Here is a 26,665-nt window from a genome sequence, read left to right on the forward strand (position 1 = left end):
TCTTCTAGGACTTGGAGAGGACTTCTGAGACCTCTCACAGGTCCTGCCCCGAGGCATGACTATCCCACACCCCACTAGCTCTCCACTACGGAGTGACTCTCACATCTCATAGTTTGGGTGTTGACAAATGAGGCAAGGATTTTGTGAAATGACTTGAAAGCCCCAGCAGAATCCCAGCCCCCGTTTCTGTAATCTGCACAAGAAGCCCTCCTGGGGTTCATCCTTATCCAAACCCCAGGTGACTGAAAGATGCCTCTGGACCCTACTTCAGAGCACACTCCCAGAGTCATTCTGCTCTCCTAATTTCACAGAAAGTGTTGTAGTATCTGAGTGATAAATCAAACACTTTTCCAAAGAAGTCAGAATATTTTTTTTTCCTGTTGAAGTCAATTTCGGATTTTTCACAAGCCGCAACAATTAATTTGATTAACCATCAGATTTCCCCTTGAAAGTAATCTCGGTGAAATTTTTTTCCTTAGGCTTAATTTTGGGGACTCAATGTGTAAACATCCCCCCAGGCTTTTACCGCGCATGGCTGCGAAATGCCGTTCAAAGACTTCACAGACAACCTGACGCTGTCGCAGGAGTAGCTGCTCCCCAGCGCAAGTGACAGCTCGCCATCTATTCATTGGGACTGAGGTGCCTAATACAGGCAGCCAAGCTTCTCCCCTAGTGTCCTTTGTGCCTCAGATTATCCACCTCTAAAATGGATATAATGCTCTTTGTTTATCTCCCAGAGCTGACAGGAGGCTGGCTTAATTTACATCTGCAAAGTAATTTACAACCCAAGTAAAACGTGCCCATTTAAATGCAATGCTTTATTACAACACAGGTGTAAATGCTGCTGCCGTTTATCCTGCTGTCAAACGGGACTAAACCCATGGCAAGGGAAGGAATTGCATATGGGAAAAGGCAGTGCAAGAATGAGACCCAGCCCTCCTTGGGCACGGAACTGAAGCTTGGGCAGGAAAAAAAGAAGAAAGAAAAAAAACCACCAAAAAAATAACTAACCCCCGCCTCCCCAAACCACCACACCACCACATTTCAGAGCAGTTTTACTCCGTGACTTTCCATTCCTCTTCCGAGTAAAGCCACAAGAGGTTGTGGCTCGGCAGGAGCGCAGCGGCCAGCGGGGCCCCGGCAGCGGTGACACCGAGTGCTGGGAGCCGCTGGCAGGTGAAGGTGAGCAGCTCAGGCAGGAGGAGAAATCCCCCAGCCTTACAGTAAGTCCTGTGACACTGTATCATTTGACTCAATTAGCTCAAATGGCTGGGATATAATTGTACAAACTATAACGTGAGTTGTGACTCATGCTGCGCCTCCAACTGCCCGTGTCAGCGTGGTAAATTAATTCATAGCCTGTTAAGTGAAAGTTAATAGCCAGCGGTGATGCCTGGCATATCAGAGGGGTATCTCATACAAAGGCAAAGTTAGACCAGGAAGGGCTTCACAAAACTCTTGATCTGTCCACACGATTTCAAAACCAAAAGTGAATGAGGGTTAGGAACAAGAGACCAAAGTGAAGAAATAGGGTAGGTCAACAAAAATAACAGAGAGACAAGTTATTTCGGGCATCATATCTGGTAACTGTGTTTGAACGTTGATGATTAATGTATTAGTTATGTGTGCATGTGATGCAAGAGGCAGGCTAAGTGGTCTGCTTGCATATTCAGCTCTCCAGCCTGGTCACTTTGTCCAGACAAAATCTCTGGCATAAAAGGCTTATCTCGCAAATTAGCTAGCACAGTGATCCCAGGATTTTATTTATTTTAAGCTGTGGGCCCCAGCATGACAGACACACCCATGTAAAAAAAAACCTATTGCCCTTTGCAATAGGGTTCTCTAACTTTTTTCCCCCTAGCTTCCCCCCCCCCCCCCCCTTTTTTTTTTTTCCTAAAGTGAAAACAAAATTGGTGAACTCACTAGGTCACTAGGCTGGCAAGACTGACAATAAGGGAAACCCAAATCTGGCTCTGTTGGATATCGGTTAACATTGTAGTAGGATCCAGGTCTGCTATTTGGATGCACACTGGTTGTGGTGTAGGGGGAAGTGTGGAGTGAAAGAGGGGTTGGTGAGAAGCTAAAGAGAAAAGAGAGCAAGGGTCGCTCTGAAATAGTATCAGGGAAGTGAAAACACGAAGTGGTAAGTAGTAGCAAAAAAACTGGAAGGTGAAAGGGAAAAGAGGGCGAATGGGTCAAAGGAGATTGTTGCAGGATATAGCTCAGGACCTAACCTTATAAAAATGCATGTCTGTGTTCGTAGTGGGGTAGTGGCAGAGATGAGATATCTGACATGTTTGTAAAACAGTTGAGGGCCTGCAGGACGTGCTGATTTTTAAAGAGTTTTGCCTTTCTCAGAACTGCTTAATAACTGTAATTTTAAGTAGTCTGGAACACATGATAGTGTGAATCATGGTTCCTGTGGCAAACCTGTGGTAAGAAGTTGTGCCAGCAGTAGTATAACAGCTTATTAGAAGGTGAACACATGCTTTTCATCCAAACATGGACATACCAAAGGCATTTTGAAGACTGAAAGTCCATTAATCAAAAGAATGTTTCTGTTTGAAAACAAAAACTCCTTCACAGACCCCAAACAAAAATTAGTCCACCTACTTCTTTTGGTTATTCCCATCAAAGAAAGTTCTTTTCTTCTATAGGAAGACAGAGCTAGCAGCACTCAAATGTACACCACACCAGAAAAATGTTATCTCTTTAATTGCACAAATATTCCATTAAGTAAAAGAAGGTGGCCTAAAGCACTGAAATTTGCCATTCAACAGCTCATCAAAGGCTTTGAAACAGTTCACAAAGAAGGATAATTTCTGACTGAAGATATCTGCAGATGTAGAGGGTCACATTCTTAGCTGGTATAAAAATGAGGTAAATCAAATTAGATAATTCCCATTTATGATCTTGAGACATTTTTGAGATAGTATCCTAATTGAAGCTTGAGATACTTTTCCATTAAAGGCTTCCCTCCCACGAGACTTACAAAGTAATATATTTTTACTTTTTTACTTCTTATTTTTTACTTAAGAAAATAAGTCAATTTCACAAATCAGTAAATTTCACTTAAAATTACTTAAAAAGTAGAAGATTTTTTTTTACTTCTTATTTTTTTACTTAAAAAGTAAAATAGATTCTCCATAGGTGAATCAGAAGCAGTATTTCTCACTCAAGAACATTTTCCAACCCTAACTCAGCCTTCCTTTCATTTCTCTACAAAAGAGTGACCAACAGGCAGCCCCTTAGCCCTCATTCAGCTTCTGTGGCTGCTGTAATCTCTGCCAGCCACCAGCAAGCCATCTTCAAATCAGCAATGCCAGGCAGGAGGCGGGGAGGGGGGGGATGCGGCACATGATGATGAATGTTCTCTTGGGACAGCGGCAGACCAAAAGCAGAGGGGAAGTTACTGACAGGTCAGGGGCAAAAGGCTATTATGTTCCTAGCTTTTACTAGCTCTCTTTGTATGATATTAGTGGCTTCCCAGAGTCCTGACTGAAGTGGCTTGCCCAATGCCAGTTAGTAAGTCTGTTACACAGACTGATCTCCTGGAGACAAACCTACCCCCTTGCTCAAGAAACAAGCATTGTTCTTTCCCTGGGCAATGTTCCCTTTCTCAAACTCTTCACAGAAATGCCACCATACTCAACAGTGTGCTCAAAAAATTAATTTTGACTTTTACATTACTTGCTAGTGGTGGGTGCATATGTACATACAGGCCTGGGTAGAAGAGCCAAGTACCAGGTCTTTCAAGGTAGATGCCTAATTGAAACTTGAGATACTTTTCCTTTAAAAGCTTCCAAGATCTTTTTAAGGATATAACCTCTTATTTTTCCTATATGAGAAACTGCATTGTCTGCCCTGTCAGAAATGTTTCTGTAGCAATTCCTGGACTGACTTCCTGATGATACAGCAAAAAAAATGCAACTTGCTGTTTTAAACTGCAATTTTTCTCTGACCTTAAAGAGTCAAAAACTTATTCTCTGCCCTACATAGGTCTACAGCAGGGTTTGAATGTGAACCGCTGCTTAGTTTTTAACCACATGAGCTAAGGCACAGGCAAGGATTTAAACCTGACTTCCACATGAGGAAGGTTATTCCATCATTCACTGAATAGCAACAAGCAAACTGGTGGACCACCTCCAGTCTGATTTACAAATTTTAGCCCCAATCTCTGCTCTGAGATGTCAGGTTTTGGACCAGATTGAATCAGAGGGGTTGAAAATGCAGTTGTTGCATTGCTACTTTGTGAACTGCGGGGCATTTACTTGTCCATCATCGTGTAAAGGCAGCTTCTAATGGCTCTTCAAACAGAAGTCTAAAGGGTTAAATTGTCCACAGCCTTGAATCACTGATACATGGGTCAGCTTTACACTAGTGCATTATTCCACTGAGTGATACAGGTCAAATCACATTATCTAAAATCTCCATTTTCAAAAAATATAAAGCAAGTATATTTCCAAAAGTACAAAGCCAGCAGAATGCATGGCATGTTTTTGTGTAAAGAATTCTTCCTCAAAAGGTCCTCTTAATACTTTTTTAGCCATAACTGCAGCATTTAACCTCTGAGAGGAATGAATATCCTTGCTGCTGAGATGCTATGAGTGGGTTTGCTATTATTCCTGTTTAACAGAACTCTCATGCAATGTTTTTGATAACAGAGGGATCTTTTCATGCCATTCTGCATCTCTCCCCAAAAAGGTCGGAGCATCCTCCAGTAGAACTGAGCAACATGATCCATGCATTTTCTGCCTGCCAGAATAACGGTGGTACCAAATCACAATCCGTATAGTGTATCGAAAGAAACAGAAGCAGAGTCTAGACAGGTCAAAATATATATGGTTTTACCAAAATCACACAATTTATATCAGCTGGAGGCCTGACATGCCAATTAACAGCACGGTGCAGCTAACACTGCTTTGGGAGGGAAGGGAAATAGCAACAACAGTTTAAAAATCCTTGTTCCCCTGTGGTCAGGAATGGTATGCTGGAATCATACTAGTATGCAACCACATTTAAACATAGCTGTGGATGGCATGGATTGAATTCTAATGTGGACAGTACCTAATTTAGGAAAGACGCAGGAGAAGCTGAATGTAAATGCGCATAGGGGAATATAAATGACTGGCACCAGTGTCACTTTCACTTTGTTATTAAAAGCAGTCTCAGTGCTTTGGAAGCAAACAGGCATCAGAGAAGTGGATCTGGCTGCTGCTTTTAGCACAAGGACAGAGACTCTCTAATTTTAACTCTTCGTGAATGTAGCATTTGAGTAAGATACACTGATGGGAACAGGGATCTTCTGAATACAGGCAGCTCCAGCTGAGATGGTATCATGTTCTGGTTTGGAGGCAGTCACTTAGGTTTTACACCACATCAGTTCTTAGACAAAAGCCAATTTCTTCCTTATGAGAATTGGTTTGGGTTTTTTTTTCCACTGGGAGCAAAGCTATTAAATGATTGCAGAACATGGTGTAGATTAGGGTCACTTCTCAGCTGCAAGTTAAAGGTTGTTGTCATCAATTAGAAGGCATAGGCTTTGGCAGCTCTGTGTTTTCACCATCAAGGTATCTCACGCTGAAATGTTTTCTCTTACCATGGCAAGCTGCCTGAACCATTTGGTCAGCTGTAGCCTCCTTAGCTTGCTGCCTAAACCAAGGACAGGGAACCAAGCTACCATGGCCCTGCAGAATGGAGGCGATGGTCCGTTCTGTGCCCCAGACACCCTCCTGCCACAGAGGGAGATGAGCCTTAGGCAAGGGAACGCACCATTGAGCTATCACAGTCACTGCAGAGGAGCTGATCCAGCTGGAACTGACGGATCAACATTAAGATCAGGTGATTAAAAAGGCAGGGGTTATATTACTGTATTGCCTTCACTTGCTGCAGATGTTTTCCAGCATAGATGAACACCATAGTACATTCGTTTCTACACAAAATAATACCATTTGCTTTTTAAATTAGGACTGTACACCTCTTAACAAAATGTGCTGCTATATGCCTGTGTCATTTTTAGCAGAGTGTTAATAAGTGTACAGGCTGGCCTTGTCACCACTTCTGAAATGAATTAAGGTTTCTTTTGTCAAAGCTTTTAATAGTCTTTTGGATTGGAAAAGTGCTGAGATGGTCACAGGATTGCATGACTCAGAGGGCTACCGAGATTTAAAAGTGTTTTAAAAGTTTTAAACAATAAAAATAGTTCTACTGTATCATTTTTAATAGATATAAATGTGTGTTACACAATTCAGAGGCAGAAACTCCTTTCAGTAATGAACAAAGATCATCATCATAGCTGACATTTCTGAAATGTTTGAGAAGTAAGTTCAAGGTCATGTTTGAATGCAAACATGTTACACATAGTAATTATCATGAGTTTGTTATATTTACTGGTAGAAAGTATTCAGAGAGTCATGCATCAAGTAAACTAATGGTCTATTATTGAGCAAAGTTTAACATCAAGCAATGTGCTATGAATTTTAAAACATTTTTTAATGTCAAACACAGGAATTGTAATGAGAAAAGTATCTTGATTATGAAAGATTTACGAAAGAGGAGAAAAGGGGAGAGGGGAAGGAGAGTAGAGAGAAAGGTTTATTTTTTTTAAAAAAAGCAACAAAACAACTTTTTTCCAAAAGCATAGTATTTAGATCCTGATGTGTAGCTAACAGGATGGGAACTATAGAAATGACTCAAATTATATTATGCATATTAATATCTTAAACTTCTAAGACAGGTGAAATGTTCTCCTGTTCATTTCCAAGCTTGTACATTTTGATCCACTGTAAGACTGAAACAGCACAGCTGAAAGTGCCTTGGCCTCTCCAGGAGACCTCTGTGAGTAATGCACAGGTCTCATCTCCTGACACAGGATCCTCTTGCTGGAGGCAGTTTCAGTGTTAATCAGTCTGTTGTCACTATGGGCTACAACCTGCTAGAAAAAAACTTGGACTTCTGACTGATTCATTGTAGTCGGTGCCCTTATTTAACAGGGTTTTAATTCAAGCAATGTAATTGCCTCCCAGATTATTTTTTTTTTGAAGCAAAAGTTTTTTGGCCAAAGATATTTATTGATCCCATGGTCTCTTCCTACTATTTGTTTCATATTCATGCTGTGCCAAAATTTTGGCTGGGCTTTCTTTTAAAATCCCTGGCAAAACACTACCGATTTCCCAGTGGGGACAAATCCTGAGGAATTCTCAAGGAAGACACATTAATATCTGTGCTGCAGACAGCAACCAGACCCACAGGCAAAGTAAATGGGAGTTGGGTTCAGGACCACGTTTGTTCAAGACATTGTCTAGAAGCAATGCAGCCACATGGACTTCATCACTCTTGTGGTATGGCCCTGCCACACAAAGCTCCCAGGGAGAATGTCACTCAGAAAGAGGAAATCAAGTTAAGTGCTTAACCAAAATGGTATTGCTGTGGTTATTAGATGTAAGGGAAAGGGATAAGATTCAGACCTGAAGGCCTAGACCACACCAGAAGCATTAGGGATATGATTTAGCTGGCTCTAGAGACCAGGCTTAGCAGAGAAGTGCAAATGCAACAGTGGGATACTGTAGCTCCACGAAGGAATTAGACAAAATGTTAGTTCCCAGCAAATAACCTTGAAAGGTGTGTTTCAGCAAAGCATGTCACTGCTGGTTTGATATTTTGCTCAGACAGGCATAGCCTGCTAAGAGGGATCCTCTAGAAACCATACAAAAAGATGTTAACCTTCAAATAAACGGAGAAATAGATTTGCTCCCCAAAAGATGCAATTGGTATTTGATGCAATTCATATTTTTGCACCTGATGAGTGCCTGTGTAGTGAAACTATTTCTGGGTTTGTACTATCTTCATTATTGCCAAAGCCCTGAGAATGGCCATTACAGCCATTGTAACAGTCCTTGCCAGTTTTCACTGGCATATCTCCACATGCTTTACTAAAGAAGTCAAAACCATTAACCCCATCTTACAAACAGGATAAATAAGGCACAAGGTGGAGGGAGAGGGCAAGATCTCTCCTGAGGTCAAACAAGGACTCAGACAGAAGCATGCACAACCCCAGGCCAGCGATCAGCTGCATAGGTTCCTAAGCTGGTCCCTCTGCTCTTCTGCTTTGGGCATCTGGTGGGTTTTTTTTTTAAAGGTCTATACACACAAATGTGGACTGACAGAGAACTGGTCACTAGCTGGTGGAGTCCAGGATGGATCATCTACATTGTTTCACGATTGTCATGTCACTATTTTTTGTTCCCCACCAAAATTACTTAAGAGACAAACAATTTTTAATCATGCTAGAAGCACTTGTATCTATTTAAATGCATTTCTTTCTGCAAAGCACTCCCGAGCATAGTGGCATATATTACATTTTTAAAAAAGCATTGAAGTCAGCAGTCATTACTGGAATTTAACTGTAAAGATATTGGAATACTTGGAGGTGCTGGGGAAAGACTTTTTAAAGTCGCAGTTCCTGGAGCCATGGGAAAAAAAAATGGGATCTCCATTTCATTTTTTTATATGAAAATTCTAGCCCTAGTTTATGAAATAAAATGGGAAAATGTGAACTTGAGAGCTCTGAAAATATGACTGAAATAAAAGACTCCAATACGTGCACACTTTTGCTTATTTACTTACTATTGTATAAGACCTTCTGTTTCAGGAAACCTTGCTCATCAATTTTAATGACTCAGGACTAGTGACTGTATCGATCCAGAGAGGAATTTTTTTTCCCTGGCTTTCATATTTCTTACGGGAGACTCATGGATCTGGCAGATAACATGCTGGGAGCAGATTTCCTGGGGATAACACATTTATGGTGACTGAAAGGGGGTTGGGTTTGAAAGGTGCAGGCCTTTCATTGGCATATATCCAGATTTCTGTGACTAACTCTGGCAACAAACCTACCAAACAGCTCTGAGAGATAAAGCAAGGGGGCAGGGGGGGAGCTGGGGTACAAGGCAATGCACTAATGGGTGCGTGCCTCCATTTTGAACAGTTAGTCACAGATTTCTCAGAGACAGAGGGCCAAAATCTAAGCAAGTGTACATCTCTTTTGAAAAGCAGTAGCTTAACTGTTAATTCTTAAATATAATCACCAGTACCATGCCTCTGAAAAGCTGTTTCTCTTGTTCTTCACACACAGCAAGGAGCATATCGATACGCTCTTCAGAGGAGATGGATGGATAGCTTAATTCACTTTGCAAATCTATGGAAGCAACACTTTAGCACTTTGGCACAAACTGTCTCTGACACTGAAAATTAGTAAAGAAAAGAAGTGGTGAAAATGTCAGGAGCAGGAGGACTTCATTTTTTTCTTGTTTAAAATGTCATCTGTTATCTGCAATCAATGCAAGGAGACAATTTCCCATACCATAATGATTTACAGTATGTTTATAGGCACAGATAGAAGTAATCACAGGGTTAGGCGAATGTCTCTTGGTGAATTCTTCAAGCATCAGAAGTGCTTAGTTGCGCAGTTCTCTCTTCCCAAGAATGCAGGGGAGATCGGCACTGAGTTATGCGATTTCTGCATCTCCATACACAAACCCATAAAATCTGCAGCCTATCTGGCCTAGCTATGTATAAACATATCCCATGACCAGATGCCTAGGACTTTTTAAAAAATGTTGCCTTTACCACTGAAAAAAAGGCAATAAATGTTATTCACTCTTTTCATATCTAAACGAATACATATGAAAGGAAATACACTCATCGTCTTAGTGCTAGATTTAATGTTTTAAACTTTTCATTGTTTGGAATTTCCTGTTTAATGTCTTGAAAATAAGACTTCCATTACTGATTTTTGCCCTTTCCCAGTAAGAACGCATTGTCCAAACCTTTTAAATGGTACTGAGATTAATAAGTCCCAGTTTATTAATTTCCTTTGTGTCCACCAGAATTTGGGATACTGTCAGATACAATATCTCCTCTGTCCCCAGAATTCCTGTTTAATATTCCTTAGCAACAGGACCTTGGATGTTTTGCTGGCTTTTGGGGCCATACAACTTCACAGACATCACATGCTCTTTTTCCACCCAATACTCTATCTGAAGCAGGGAAGTGTCGAAACTCCTGGTGTATGGATGACAAATTAAAATAAAACCAGCTCAGCATTTAATACTTCTGAGAATGTTTTAGTTCAAGGCTCAGAGCACAGAAGTAGAGTAAGGAATGAATGCCAAAGCTTTCACATCTTGGGCCATTGCCACAATAATTTATTTGTCCTTCCTGTCAGTGAGTGAATGATGGCTTTTAATAAAGAAAAGATTCCCAAATCTTGTAGCCGCTTCCCGTCACATTAACACAGTGGTTTTCCAGAGGAGTTAGGCACCATCCCCACTGCTGCTGCTAGCAAACTCCACTTCCTACAACAAGGAAAGGCATGGTGTTTGTGTAATGTTCAAAATTAGAGCTGGTCAAAAATTTTCAGTTGAACTATTTTTTTTTAAAATAAAGATGCTCTATGTTCTTACAGGTGCAATTTCTTGCAGAAATTCAATTCCAGTTCTTCTAATGAAAGCGGTGAAGAAAACCCATTTTTTCTTCTTTTACCATCTGAAAGCCTAGAAAACTTTTCAAAGCCACATCAGTTAAAAAATTTACATCCAAATCTTACACACTTACAGACATTCTAACCAGTTCTTTCTAGCAAGCCCTTTTGTCTCTTTTGAGAGCAGTTATGAAACACCCAAAGCGTAGTGCAGGGAACTGTCTCTTCTCCAGAAGCAACGCCTGCAGTCAGCACATCTGCCGAGGTACCACCCCACAGTCAGCTCCAGCTCAGAAGCTGCCGTCTCTTCCATAACGCCATTTTCCCCCCGAAGCCTGGTATATTGTGAGTGTTATAGGGCATATAGTCGGTTAAAGTATAGGTTGAATTATACAAGTAGTTCTATTTTACACACCTCAGAATAAACCATATGCTTTAGTCCTTGGCATTTCCACAGTGCTCACTCACCAATTCGGTGTTTATCTGCTTCCAGATCTGCTACCCGCCTGGAGGATGACCTTGAACAAGCACCTTCATTTGTTTTTTTGAACCATTTTTTCTGCTTCCGTTTTCAGGAGCTTCAAAAAAAAAATATCGAAGAAAGGGACAATCTGTTATTTGTGTCTAAAAAAAATATTATGGTTAAACAAAAATGTATATTAATATTTTTAGGGAAAAATAACATTAGTAATAAATGGTAAATAAGTGGCATGACCTGAGTTATAAATGGTGAGGTCCTGTCCTCTCCTTATTTTACTATTCCATGCTGCTTTTGAACAGATTCTCAAATATCCTCCCAAAATAGAATGTATAAACACAACTCACAAAACTCAGACAGAAAAAAATAAAAAAAGGGCATAAGCTAGTGCCATATAAAAATAAGGGTTAATTCACAACTGTAGCTAGCATTTCAACTCTGTATGCACATTGCTTAACACACATTGACTAATAAAATCTAACTCCATGCTTTATCTATGGAAGCAATGATGTTCCTAGAAATCCTTAGTATAGTAACATTTTGGAAAACAACCCTTTAAGTGAGGGGATCAGTCATTTTCCTTCTGTTACAGTAAAAGCTTTAGGATTTCAAATGGATAAACACTCTGCATTTGAGCTTGGTGAGTCATACTTAACAAGGCAGATGTGTGCCGAGAATTAGCAGTCCATAATGCATGGGTTTTCCTAGTCTCCTTCGACTAAATGACTAACAACAGAGCAGGCGGAAAATGCAAACCCTCGAGCAGCAATGTATTTCTCTTTGTCCCAGGACACAGGGATCGCTCTGGCAATGGCCACATGAAGAAGGACACAGTGAAAGAGAGGAGCCATTCATTCCTGATGATGCAAACAGGGCACCAAAGGCTCTCTGACACAGGGACAAGGATGAGACCCTGGGGCAACACAGAAACTGGCTGTTAGGTCAGACTGAAAACTGAGCCTGCACATCACTGCATCTGTGAGCCTATATTCAGGTACAGAGTTTCTTTGAAGTCAACAGCTGATATGAAAGAAAATTAAATTAATGGGATTACTTACCTGCGTAAAAAGCCATATTCATCTGGAGGAGAGAAATAGTGCTCTGCACACAGCAGAGAAACATCCTTTTGCCCCGTACAATCACTCCTGACTCTTTCAAAACCAGGCTTCACATTTTGCTTTACCTCTTTGTCACCTTCATTTCATCCTTGTTCCTGAACTTTTCTCAGTTCCTATTTTTCCTGCATCTATAAATCTGCTTCAGACAATCTGTGACTGTCACCTTTGTTTAAATTCTCATGTATATCAGTCTCCTCTCACCTTGACTGCTGTTCTTCCTTTTTCTACAACATCCCCAAACTCCAGCATACAGTATTTCTAAAATAATGCTGCCCGACTTCTAGGATATTCAGGAAGCTCAGCTCATCCTAGTCTCAAATAATTCCACATAGCTCTGTACCAGTTTCAAATTGCCTGTCCCACTGCAAAGCTATTGCTCAGTTTAGAATTTTCATCGCCTTATTGTGTGACCCATTTCCTTCCTCAGCTGATATATATATTCTTTTAATAGAAAGTCACTATTGTTTAGAAAATTCAGCTCCATCTGGAATAGCTTTTCTGTCTATTGCTATCTTACTGAATTTTTGAGATAAATTTGCATGTCCTATAGTATTTCTTTTGAAGTCAGTAGGGTTGTGTCCATTTGCTATTAATTTGGCCCACAGATACCTCTTAAATAGCAAAAGGTAACACATATTTTATCCTCTTGGTTTCTCTTTCTGCAATTCTGCATTTATTTTTTATAAATCTATTACATATAATAGCTTGCTCTATCAAGTGCTTTATAAAAGATATATATGAAATAGTTGATAAAAAATCAAATTGCCCTGCATCTGTGCTCCTGTAAATCCCTGTGTTATCTTTCGCTACATGATACATCTTAATCATGGAATCACAGCTGAATACTAAATATTTGTACATGTAAGCCCCAAGGAATGCTAAATTTCTTTTTTTCTTTTCAACTAGGCATGCTATTAATTAATGCATAGCAAAATGATTAAAAGCATTTTTCAAATAATGAACAATACAGAGACAGATGAGTTAATTGATTGATTGGTGTATGAGCAGGGTCCTAATGGGTTAGCATTTGCATATTAACACAGATCCAATCTCTCTCTCTTAATGAGCTGCTTGCCACATTTTGTCTTCTTTTAAGCAGCAGTGAGCATGATAAAACAAATAAACCCACTGGATTGCTCCCTCAAGAGATCAAAAAACAAACTTAAAAACGGCCTTTTTCCAGCACTGATTTATATAAACCCTCTGCACATCAGTGTAGTAGGTACACGGGGACAGTCACGCTGTATCTCAAGTTACCTGGGAAAGGAGCCATTCTGAAAATCACAGAAATATGCAGTGACTGCTTGGTAACGTTATTTTCTCCCACAATAGTCTGGCATTTGACGCAGCTGGTTTTGTTGTGCAAGAAGATGGAGTGGGATGTCACCGACCAGCTGATTCCATCTGTGCCCTTTCTGCTGCCATCGGCAGCAGGACTGTGCACATCCATCTCATCCAACAGTCCACGAGGAAAGGACCTGAATAATTTCAGGTAGGTAGATGGTAATTTTTAGTCACTGGGCTCACTGAGAAAGGTTTCCAGACTTTCCAGCATCTCCAGCACTCAAGGGCTGAAGGGCTAGATATATGCAGTGTAATGAAAAGCAGTGAATGCATGTCCCACCAGGAGCATAACCACAGTAACACAGTAAATCTATTTTCCTTTCAAAAGCAGGGTTCAGTTTTGTTTATTCAAGCATAACTAAAAAGATTAAAAAAGAAAAAAATCAGGTTGTTCTGATGGTATGCAAGCCCTAAGTATTGCTGTCACCAGATGAATCTGTGTGACTTTGGGCACAATTGCATGCAACATGTCAGGATGCAAAGATCTCTTTGACACCATACGTATGTACCAGTATGTATATAGCTGTAACCATGTGTTGTAGCCAAGTTAACTGGCAATCTGAGGCATTTCTAGGATCCAAGTTAATATCACAATATGGAACTGCACTGCATTATATAAGAAAATATTTGAAACTAGCTCAGAGATCTGTAATATGGCACTGGTTTGAGCCATGTAGACATGCCCTTTGAGTTCTTGGCCCAAAGCCTTGATTAAAGTCAATTGGTGTAGCCGTGCTACAATCATTTCTGTATTTACATAGGATGAGGATCTGGTCCATTATGTATTTTGGCCATGGAGTACAGCTCTGCCTTCTGCTCAGCAGGCTGGCTGTGAAGACGGCCGTTGGGATTTGAACTTGGCATTCAGGGTCAAGCCGGGTGACACTGCAAAGCCTCCACACTCGGGCAAGTTTCCAAAGTTTCCAGGAAACCCACATGACCTCCTGCTACCTGAGATTCCCTTGGATTGTTTCACTTAACTCTGATGGCTACTGGGGTCAACATTTACTGTGGGTGCATGGAAAGGCTCGACCAGGTCCTACACCGGCCGGTGCACTGTCCGTGAAGGGGGACACCAGCACCCAGGGGCTGGATGGGAGGCAGCAATGAGCCAGCAGCTCAGATGGGATGTGCTGTCTTCAGGGTGAATTACCATATGATGAACTAGCTGAAGATTTTGAATGTCTGTATTCAGCTGTGAAGAGATTCTGCTGCTGTTGTGATTGACGTGGTTCGTAAGATATGAAGGGTATTTCCATCTAGGGGATAAAGCAACCTTTAGAAAATAGGTTCAGGTGTGGATCCTATACAGATCCACAGATCTGTATATATATATATATATATAAACAGAAATATAAAAACTCCTATTTGAGCAAAAAAGATAATTAATACACTTAGGGAGGGGTTTTTTTTTACTAAATAAATAGTTTCAAATGGGTTGTCCTAAAGTAAGCTTACCTGTGTTAGTTTAACACAGAATGTGGGACTGATCCTTTTCTTCACTGCACAAATGGTTTTTAGATTACATCAACCCATGCTAATTGTTTCAATTCTGAAAGAAATCTAAACAAAATCTCTAAGCATTATTCTAATAATGTTTATTCTATAAATTAAAATTATAGGTTGTGCATTTTTTGGAAATCAGTGCTGAAGTATTTTGTTACTGTAATAGTGTCTGTTAATATCTGTCAGTTTTTTCATTGCAAAAATAATCTAGGCATGCGTGGTGCTCTATCTATCGCCTGTCTATCTGGGCATGACAAATGCAGGAAAAAAAACTCAGAAGCATTGACATTGATACGAGTTTTCCATTGACTTCTATCAAAAAACAAATGAACCCAGTTCAGGGGCCCAGCCAAGGTTTCTACTTGTAATAACTATTTTAAGCATTTTTTTCCCAAAAAAAGTTATTACAATATAGAAAGAAATGTAAACAGACCCAATCTCACTGCAATGTCACATAAATCCAATATAAAAATTAAAAACAAAAGCAGGAAAACTGTAGTCTACAAACTTCTTTGCTTTCATTTTCTAATCTGCCTAAGGAGCTGACCAAACAATCAGGACCTTAAAGATTTTGATAAAATCTTGTTTTCCAGAATTCTGCAGAGCTGAAAAAGTCATAAAAACAGTGGCCAATATTTGTATACTTTTCCATTCCTCTCTCTCTCTTTGTCTTTGATGTGCTTTAATATTAGATATTTCTGACTACGCAGTTAGCCAGAAAAACAAAAAGAGGAAATACTACTCCAGCCTGGTTTGCTGAGGTGTTGAGAAGGCTGATGGATAAATTCCCACAGTGTGTGATGTATCTGTGATCCTGCCACTTCACAGCCCCTTCTCTCTCCCCAGCCTCCCCCGTGCCTGTACTGCATCTGTGCATAATCAGGCCCTTAATGGGAAGAACAGAAACCTTTCTTTTACACTGTCTTATCTCAATATCCTTTGTTCGCGCCAAGCAGCAGCTTATGAATGCCAGCCACTTTTCTCTATCTCGCTAAGGTTGTGTTTTTCAGTTCCAAGGGGAGAAACCTATCATTCCCAAACAATTGAGGAGATTTGTATCTGAACATAAACAAACAAAAGCTGTCCACAGAGAACATGGAAAATGTTTTTCTCTAGAGCAGCAGTTCCCGCACATGCCCCCAAGTCCCTAGGGCCCTGCTGCGGCTTCTGCAGCGGTCCACCCTGGAGCCAATTTTAGATGGTGGGAAAGAACATCTTAGGGCTGGAGGGAGGGAGTGCACGGCAGGGAGGGCTACTGCTCCTCCTGGGGCACCCTCTCTCTGTCCCTGCTAGGAGGTGCCCGGGGCTGGGCCAGTTAATGAGGAGAGAGGAGGAAGAGCTAGCCCCCTGAGCAGGGGGGGTCCCAGGTGGTTGCCCGTCCTCCTCAGACTGCCCCAAAAGAGCAGGGTGTAAGGGGAACCGAGGTCAGCTGGAGAGGAGGGCACACGCAGGTCTGGAGCTGGTAGACAGTATCTGTGAGCAGAGGGAGAGGTGTGCAAATTGATAGGGGTTAACTGATCATCTTCAAAAAGATAAATGGCGAAGTATTTTTGAAGTCCAGTCTAACATCACTCCCACACACTTGTCCAATAATACTCCCTCCCACCCTTAATCCCTTCCTCCAGCCAACCTTAACTCTGCCTGTCATGATCTTAAACTCACAACCTAATTCTCTGCCTTTCTACTTGACAAATGTTGTTTCTCATGGTGTCTTTTCCCTCCTGTCAGCACTTTTGTTCCACAAAGACAGTCACAAACCTGCCTTAGTCCATTGTCCTCAGAATTCATAGACTATGTCAAGGTGGAAGGGACCCATAAAGATCCTTGAGTCGCACTCCCTGCTCCTCACAGGATAATTGTTTCTACGCCTTTTCTCCACGAAGGTTTAAATGAATCTACTCCCTGCTGTGTGGCCCATGAGACACAAGAAGGTGCACATGCTGTTGGTTTTGCTGGTGTGATTCCTCTCCAGTCACAATTACATTTCAGTTGCATTCTGTGTATAAGGAAATTCAGGACATTAAACTACGTAAGCATAAATAAGCAAAGTTTAGCTGAATTAAATTTTACACTCACTCTGAGGTAGACTAGGCCAGAAAGTACTAAACACTTAGGAGACCTCAGACAAATGAATTTAATGCAAATGTATGAGTTTATATCTTACGCTCTAATTAGAAATCCAATTACACCTCCAGGCCATTGGGTCATAGTTTGTGTCATTTCTTTTCCCTGCGAAGCGTTCAGGACATTTGCGATACATAGTGGACCTGGACCTTTGAAGCGAGAAACTGCTTTTCCAGCATATTCACCAAGAGGAGGACAGGGCTGTAAACAACCTAATCATGCAACATCCAACAGCAGCACTGCAGATAGGAAATATCAAGTATTAAATAAGACTCAGAAACAGGCAACACAATTGTCAACAATTAGCTCTTGTAAGGAGGATCCACAGCCGGTGTAGCTGCAATGGTTCATGCAGTGATATGCTGAATGAAACAATTTGGAATGTACCCTTCCAGCCTGACACCCTTTACTTTTGAGGGGATGTTTTACTGTCCTTTTATGTACCTCATTACAGCCTATGTTATCTGACATAATCCCTCCACGTCACGGCGTTATCTCAAAATGCTCATCAGTTCAAAACTGCTTCTTTGGGAGAAGCAAACCAAATTACCAGCAAGGAGAACAAACTTTGTAAGAGAAGCTGGCCTTTTGTTCCTCTACTGACAGTTATATTCTGATAGGTAATATGTCACAAATAATTAGACAGTTTGGTTTATTTCCCATCAGATTTTTTCCCCCAATAAAATACATTAGAAGGCAACCCGTAAGAAACAGACATTTCAGACAGAACTATTTCACCAAGATGCATGAGGCAAAGAGGACTTTTATAATGCTGAATGCAGCTCTAAATGTAAACATTGTTTACATTTGAATATGGATGCTCACAGAAGTGAAATATCAGAAAGGTGTGATTTGGCTCCTGTGGATGTCCTGAGATTTGTGTGACTGGCATTTGTCCCTGGGGTAATTTATAAACTAATATTCCCTGTTGTGAGAACATTGGCAGGCTTGAGGAGAGAATAGCTCTGATTTTCACTCTAACATGACTGGCTCACATCCAGAATCTGCAGAAAGAATTTGCCACAAAAGCAAGATAAAAGGGAAATTCTTACAGATACAAGTGTTAATGACACTATGCAACAAAAAAGGCATGTTTCGAGCAAAGGTTTCTAAACACACCACACAGATATATAAAGGTGCATAATACAGATTAGCAAAGTGGATTTTTTTTAGATTACAAGCAAATATGACCTGTAGCTTGTACAAAAAAGTATAAAGAAAATGGTATAAATGAGAAGAACATCTTGCTAACACACAACACTAAGTGCACACTGGAAGCCACGCAGATTCCCCTCTTATATATTGGAATTTTTGATCTAGGTCAAAGGTTTCACAAGCTACATGAATCAACAGACATAGTAGATGTACACTGAAGATGTACACTGAACCTCTTTGGAACTCCTTAAAATAGAGTAACTGCTGAAACAAGATACAGTAGCGTTGCTGGCTGCCTAGACACCGTTCTATTTTAATAAGTGTCATGGATGCTTTGGGGCATATCAAAAATAAATGGCAGTAAGTAGGTATGAAGCCAAGTCTCTGTGACTTCCAGCAGAATTGCAATGCAAATAAACTTCAGTGAAGTCTTTCACAACCTCTCCAAGGTTATCTCTAGACCATTGTTTCCAGTCAACAATTTATAAACTTGGATTTGCTGCTTATCCTTGCCTCCAAGGCAAGAGACTCCAGTTTCCAATGCTTTATATAATGTCAGACTTTGACATGCGATTAACAGACGAAACTAACTAATTTCACCTTTATGAAGGTAATGGGGTAAGTTTGCTTTAAAAGGTTTAATTTTCTTCTGTAGGTTTTACTTCTTTGCAGGTCCACTGACTTCAAGGAAGCTGAATACATTCTGGTATACGTGAGAAAAGCAAATTAGGACCAAGGGATTTAAAATGCAGGCAAAAAAACCATTCCAAAATCCTGAGCAGGTTGGGTTTCAAAATAAATCCCCATGAATGGGGGGGAAAAGGTAATATATTAAGCATTGTCCCTGTTTTCTGGTCCTTCCACTCTTGTCCCATTGCCTCACATAAAAAAAAAATAATCAAAAAATGATTTACTATTTCAAATAACACAAATACATTTAGCTATTTATATTCAAGGACTAGACTTGGTTGCCAAACTGTATCTATGAAAAATTAGCATTTTCCTATTATTTTGACTCTATGAAATTATTTTTTAAATCCTCAAGTTGTCTGTGTAACGCACAATTGACAAATAATTTACACATTATATCAACCACACGAAACTTTTAGTGTACGTATAAGTGCATGTGAAAAAGAATTTTACAAGAAGAAAGCACTAAGCATACCAGAGAAAATGTATACTCAAGAGAAAATTTTTAGATAATAGCGAGATGCAATAAAGGCATTCAAAACCCCTTGCATGTTCACACTAACGCTGATTTGTTTTTATCTAGGAGGTCGTGAATTGGTGACACTCTAGAGGACTGTTAAACGTGTGGACAGAACTTCTTTGAGGAACATTTTTTCTCCAGCTATGTACATGAAAGGTATTTTATGAGAAGAAGTTGCTGTAGTCACAGCCTAGCAAAGCAAACTTTCTAATTAACTGCAGTCTGCACCACTTGCACTTAGCTACGTGCACTGGCTATCAACACCACATCCAGTGCTGGTTTTCAAACAAATTTAAATATTCAGTGCACAGCTTCTGGGAAAGAGGCCATCTTTCTTCATGCTGTAGCTTTGGGATGTAACATTTATTAGTGACTTATGCTTATTTCTACTGCTTTTTGACGCCAGGAAAGTTAACAGCATTTTGAATCCTCTGTGTGTGTGTGTGTGTGTGTGTAAATATACATACACAAAGTAGGAATGGGGAAGGGAAAGAACTACCAGGAGGGATGTAGCAGAGGGAGTAATATGAAGATAACGCCTGTGCAATGCTGGTTGGCAGTATGGTTGCCTGAAAAAAACAAATTCTCCTTCATGGCAAACACAGAGATTTTAAAATCTCTTTATGCTCTGTGTCAGAATGAAAATTACTTCTATTTAAAAAGTTCACCAAAAATAAATAAAAGCAAAGACTATCCCCACTCTGACTATCTAATAATCAGCCTCAATATCTTTCAATCTTCTCTGTGTCTCCTTCTATCTCTTGGCCATTCCTTTTCTGCCAAGCTCAAAACCTTGACCCTCTGCTGATCCAACTCCCCCTCCCTATTCTTCTTTCCTACTCTCCAGAACAAATCCTGCCTTATTTTTGGTTGGCCTCTCAGCCTGAGGAATAGCTGCACTAAATTTGAAAGGGAAATGTTGAAAGCTTTTGCCGGACTGTTTGTGAACACTTGGAGATGACTGGTGTTAGCTTTATGCTGCATACTGCATCAAAAGTTCATGAACAAAAGGGTCCTTCTTCAGGCAAATAAATGTATTTTTTCCCTTCTTAAAACACTGCTCCTCAAAAAATTTCCTGCTCAATGTGTAAAACAGAGTAGTGTCTCCAACTTGATAGAAAGCATCAAATACTTCTACGTGAAAGCAAAGAAAGAATAAACCTTGGTTAGGCAGAGTAAGGCTCAAGTATACACACTTCTTTAGAAATCTGACTTTATTACTGGATGAATAGTGTTCATCCCCAGGGATTGCCATAGCTTAAATCTCTGGACAATGAACAGAAATAATTTATAGACTTGTAGCCTCTTTACTAGCTAAGACTAAGCTTCCAGAAACTTTTCATGGCTGACCTAAAGTCATCAATTTGCAGCTTCTACTTCATAATATTCACTGTGATTCCTTACACGTGTGCCCTCTCCTGCAAGTATGCTCCAGCTGGTTTACACTAGCCATGACTGAATTTATGCTTTCCCATAAGATTTGTGAAGGCATATGCTATGATGCTACAATGGACTTGAAATAAGAAGTGCAATGATACTTACAGTGTATGAACTTCAACTTTGCATGTCTATAAATGTGAGGTACCATTATATGCTCTTCTAGGCCATGGAGACCATTTCTGCTCTTCAGTGTCTAATATAATTGGATTCTAATTTGCTCTACAGAAGGGACTAAATTGGAAGCACCTCCTACCTCCACCTCTTACACCTCTTAGAAGCATTTGATGTATGAGTTAATTTATTCCATCTCATAATTAATTATTTTCTCTCATTGTAAAAATGTACAATGTCATTTACATTGCCAGTGTTCATTTTACCATCAATATAGTAAGTGACATTTCCTGTAATTAAGTAGAAATATTACATTAAACAATTAAGATGCACATATAACAGAAGTGAGAAGTGAAACAGAACCAATTTGCTGTGAACATTCCAGTGCCCATAAGATGTTAACTTCTCTAATCCGCACTTGAAGCTGCACGAGAACTCAAAGTAATACACATAATTGGCGTTGCTGGCAACCTGTGAATTTTAGGTGCCCACCTTGAATCAGCTTTAAAAAGCCATGTTTTTGAGGATGACAGTTTAAGCAAAAAATCACTATTGTCAGACCACATTGTTATTTACGCTCTCCGTGTACTTATAGCACAGTTTCATGACGCTACTTCTGCTCTGTCACGGTCATTATGGATTGCATCAAGACCATCATCCTTCTATATTCTCTTTAGAATGATGGTAATAAAGATGAAAGATGGCCAAAAGTGCAGGAACTACTCTATGAAGACTCTTGATTTGAACGTACCGTACAATTTTAATCTTAGGAAAAGAATATTAAAATCAATAAAGAGGGGTGAAAGCACAGAAACATAGTCGATGATAGGGTCACTAATGCTGAAAAATGCTGCAATGAAAAGCCCAATCATCAAGGGGGTTTGTTGCAATTAATTAAGAAAAAACAAACAAATAAAAACCCAAATAAAGATCCAATGTCTTTTTTACCTCCTTTTTCCTTTTTCAACACAGATTGAAGAAATCTCTCAAATGTACAGTCTATTGAACTAGTAATATACTACACAAAGCTACCAAGAGACAATACATTGACTATCCAATCTATACCCTTTAAAGGATGTTAGACAGATACATAGAAGAACTGGAAGAATCATACTAGGTTAGATCTACAGAAGAAAAGACTGTGGGTCTGTCCAAGCATTAATGCTGTTTTTGAGACTGGTTGTCACCAGATAACTGAGAAGATGGCAGAAGACCCTTCTATCAAACAGATATGGTATAGCTTGTCCTTTCTGTCAAGTATCCTCTGCTTTTGTACTGCGGCATTACTCTCATTTAGGTTACATTGAGCCCTGGAGCACAATGGCCATTTCGATAAGTATTATTACATTGCTTGTATACCACACTTGTCATAACTCCAGGTACCACTCTTATCCATGAGAATGCTCAGTCTCACTAGGAATCTTCATTGGTCTCATTTCCTCTGAGAATGAATTCTATTACCTAATTATATATTGTAGAAAAAGTGTTTCCTTATAATGGCTTCCAGCTTGCCTTTTATTTTCCTTGTTGTTATACTATTTATCAGAGAAAAGGGATATTCTCATTCTTCCATTTAAATAGCAGCCACTGTTTCACATACTTTTGATACATTTGCTCTTATTCCTCTCCTTTCTAAATCAAACCGTTTCATCTTTTCACACTCTCCTCTTGAAAGTTTTTTTCTTGTTTGTGATCACTCTCATTGTCTTTCTCTGAACACTAATATATGATATACACATTCAAGCATTTTATCTGCAAGATCCTTACCACTGCTTGTGACCCATGAGATACTTAATTTAAAGCATACAAATATTCCCTCTGCTCTCAGTGGGACTTTTTGTGTAATTAAATAAATGTTGAAGACATTGGTTGATGTTGCCAGATACATGTTTGTGCCTACAACCAAAAAAACACGTGCAGTTTTCTTAGTCACACTAGAAGGGCAATCTGTGCAGCTATTGATTTCAGCCACATACTCACATGCTTAAAAATAAGCCCACAGTTGAGCCTTTGCTTCTGCAGATTAATGCCAATCTGCCTGTGTTCTCTCTCAGAAGACCACACACTTACTACATGAACACACTATGACAGCAATCTGCACGGAAACAAAGTGATATTGAGGAAATAATGGGGAAAAAAATGTAAAAAGTAAACTGAATTATGAAGCCAAATTACTGCTAAACACAATGACAATAAATACTTTCAGCCACAGGCAATAAAATACTGCATCATTAATAAAGCTAAGTGGAGAAAAATTCTGCTTGTCACTTTCATTTATAACTTAAATTTTATACTTTAGCCTTACACGTTAGCTCAGTGCATTACACATCTCTCAGGCAATTCCCCTCTGGCCCCAGCAATCATGAGTTACTGTGGTTTCAAAAAATGGTGAACTGGGTAAATGGAAACTGATTTTCAAGGATGAAATAATGGCCTAATTCAAGACTGTAGCAGTTGTAAAGGAAAGACAGTTGAGACAGAGAAATAATAAGGAATTGATGATATGGAGGTTAAAACTGCAAGTCCTCATGGATGTGGGAGAAAACCTGAGAGGAACTTATGGAGCATACTTAAGCTGTTGTGAGATCAATCATTCATGAGTTCGCACATGCTACTGGTAATGGATACAAATAGCACAGTTCTGGACCTTCCTGGTGATCCAGACACCAAGCCCATTCCATGGCTATTCAAGAGGCTCACCAAATTCAAAGAAAGGGCTGAAAAATTAGGTAAAGAGCTCTTCATTCTACCACTTGATTCCAAGAAATGTTGGGAAGAAACAGTAGCAAGTTATCTCAGTTATGCAGTGTAATGGGCTGGTGTGCCAGTGGTGTTAGTGAAGAAGCACCTCAGTAACAAAACATTTGGCTTTCTTTATTAGACATAAATCAGAATAACCCCGTTTATGGCTATAAACAAGAGTTATGGCTGTTTGAGATTTTGTTCTGTACATTCTTGGCATATCTCTAGTTCAAGCTTCAAGTCTGGGGAGATCTGTTGGGTAGGAACCCAGCATAGCAAGTCCTTCAATTATAAACAACATTTTTGAGGGAGAGGAAGGAAACAGCTGAAGACAAAACTCCTGGCATTACCAGCTTCAAGAGGAAGTGAAAAACTCACCTACAGGCCTCAAGGGAAACAGAGATCGAGGGGTGCAGAAAGGACTGATTGGCTAAATGTTAAGCTTCCCTTGAGATCTCCCTTCTACCTACTAGAGAAACTAATCGGTGTTACCAACTCCTGTCCTTTCAGCCATTTAAAAGAATATGGCATGTCCACTAGAGCCAGGCATTAGTTTTGGTTTTATGGTATGAGTGAGTGAGGAGTGAAATAGATCTTTTATTATTTTACTGCACTTATTTTCTTGTTCTATGCTTTTATGTGAGGGCACCTTATGGACACCCTGCTGTAAACTGCAGAGTCATTTATGGTTTATTCCTCTAATATGTTTCATACTGAAGTTGAAAACTCTGTTGCAGTAGACAAAATTCAATCTAAGAAAGTGAGCAGCCTAGAAATAAAAGAGGAAAGAAAAGTAGCAGGAGGAAATTCACATCAGCTGCAGCCTAAAGGCATTGGTAGCGATTCTGAGAAGTCTTAGATTTACCTTCCAAGGGAGTAAATGAAAACGTTGCTCATTACTTTGGCCTTCAGTGCTGGCACCCCATAACGTCCATTTCATTTATCCAGTAGCAAAAGTACCTTCACAAAACTATTCCAAAGAAAAGACCATGCAAGAATCCTTGGAATTCACAAATCTCATAAATCCATCAATTAAACTAGTGTTATTAACAGTTCCTCTTTATTTGAAATTTTTGTACATCTACATATACATTCGACAGCAACTGCAACTGTTTCCAGACTCCTAGTGGTTCCCAGTATCATTACTGCTATTCGGTTTCAACCTTCTTAAGATCTGACTAAAACACATGGGGCTTCCTTGAATCAGGAAAGATTGATACTGGCAGGCTGGAGATCAAAAGGAAAGTTTCATTATAAAGATAAATAAACGCACATCTCACCAGTATCATCTGAACCCGACTAGATCATAAGAATCTTGTGTTAGCTTTTGTGTTAAAACCTACTTTTGCTACATTGACTAATTGAGTTCATTTTTGCAGTTAAACTTTTCTCTGTAAACAGTGTTAAAGTGTTTCTTTATAACCTAAATATACAATAGACCTTTCCCTTGCCTATTACATGCCATAACTGGCATCTCTGTGCACTGCCAGGCTGTAAGGAATTAGTCCATCACCTTATGTAACTATATACTGAAGTTCATTCTTCTACTGTAAAATGCGCATGTCTCTAATCCTAAACCTAGTCGTAAATCTTTTAAGTAAATATTTACATATACTTCTGTATTTTATCTAGAGGGAGCTAAGCCTTAATTTTATAGATAGAAATCTGATTATAGAAAACTGAATAATTCAGTTACTGCCATATGCTTTCCCATATGTTTTAATCGGAGATTACCATTAATTTCAACAGTTGTGTATCAAACCGTTAGAAAGGTGCATGAAAATTAGATATCCGAGTCACTTAAATCTGAATTTGAGTGAATTTGAATTTCTTTAAACAAAACTTTTCCCATTGAATCCACATGATTTGGAATACATTAATATATCAAGATATCCATTGGTAGATTTCATGTTATTAAAACTTGTTTCCATTGGAATTTTGGGATCTGTATGTTTAAACACTGCTAATGGGGCTCAGGTTTAGTTCTTCTGTCTATTAAATAACTTGTCAGATACAAAAGCTGCCTTCTGACTTTGCACTTTATTGATTCTTTCTGAATTCTCAGAGAACTACAATCCTGCACTCTGAAAAGGAAATGCACCCCTATTTTCTTTTTTCTTTTCTTTTTTTTTTTTCTTATTACTTCAGATCTGTTGTAATTTTGTAGGTTTCTTCATATTGAAGAAACAGGCCTGAGCTACATAGGGTGACTGATCCAAAACAATCTTAAAAAGGGGTGCTCCAGACCTCCTGCAGTTCTTTAATCCTCTTGGTATGATGCACCGTGAAAGAAACCAGCATTTTTGAAACTAGTGTTTTTTGATAGCATTACTGTACCAGAAAGCAGCTTGGTGGATGTCTCATGAATGAATGAATGACTGGCTGAGATGTCCTTTTTGGTAGTCACTGTTTTATGGATCAAGTTGTTACTGTTCAGCTGTGGTGATGTTCCTGTGCTAACTCCCAACAAACACATGCCTGAATAATCTTTGCTATAATTACAAGCAGGTAGCTGAAGGCAGGAACCAAATGAAATAATCACAAGGATGGAAAAAAGGAAGGGAAGGGAAAGAAAACCAACAATTTACTATGAAGATTATCTACTGAATAATCCCCACAGATCATTGTCTGGACCTTTAGTCCAATCAATGTACCTGTAAATTTTAACACTGAAAAAACATTTTGAAATCTAAGCAAAATTTCTAGTTCTCACACTATTTCAGATGTCTCTCTTATTAGGTTCATCCAGTGTCTGGTCCAGTGGGAATCCAATTTCATCTGGATTTTCCAAGGGCAACAACATCATTTTAGTTCACATGACTCTGTCTTATTTTCAGACTATTTTTGTCTGCATGTCAACTTCTTAATGGGGGGGGGGGGGGTGTTGGGTTTTTTGGTGGGTTTTTTCATCATTTCAATTCATCTTTTCTATTTTCCAAATTTTTTTTTCTTATGAG

At 39.5% G+C, this 26,665-nt stretch overlaps 1 long non-coding RNA gene across 1 annotated transcript; it reads left to right on the forward strand.

Annotated features, from left to right (window-relative positions):
• The first annotated feature begins 1,095 nt into the window (after positions 1–1,095).
• Positions 1,096–23,182, forward strand: LOC130149135 (uncharacterized). The gene is made up of 5 exons (XR_008821805.1): positions 1,096–1,182; positions 11,748–11,952; positions 13,409–13,568; positions 19,479–19,571; positions 21,939–23,182. It is a non-coding gene; the product is annotated as an uncharacterized LOC130149135 (long non-coding RNA).
• The last annotated feature ends 3,483 nt before the right edge of the window (positions 23,183–26,665 follow it).

Source organism: Falco biarmicus, chromosome 4 (genome assembly GCF_023638135.1).
Source record: "Falco biarmicus isolate bFalBia1 chromosome 4, bFalBia1.pri, whole genome shotgun sequence".
Classification (NCBI taxonomy): domain Eukaryota; kingdom Metazoa; phylum Chordata; class Aves; order Falconiformes; family Falconidae; genus Falco; species Falco biarmicus.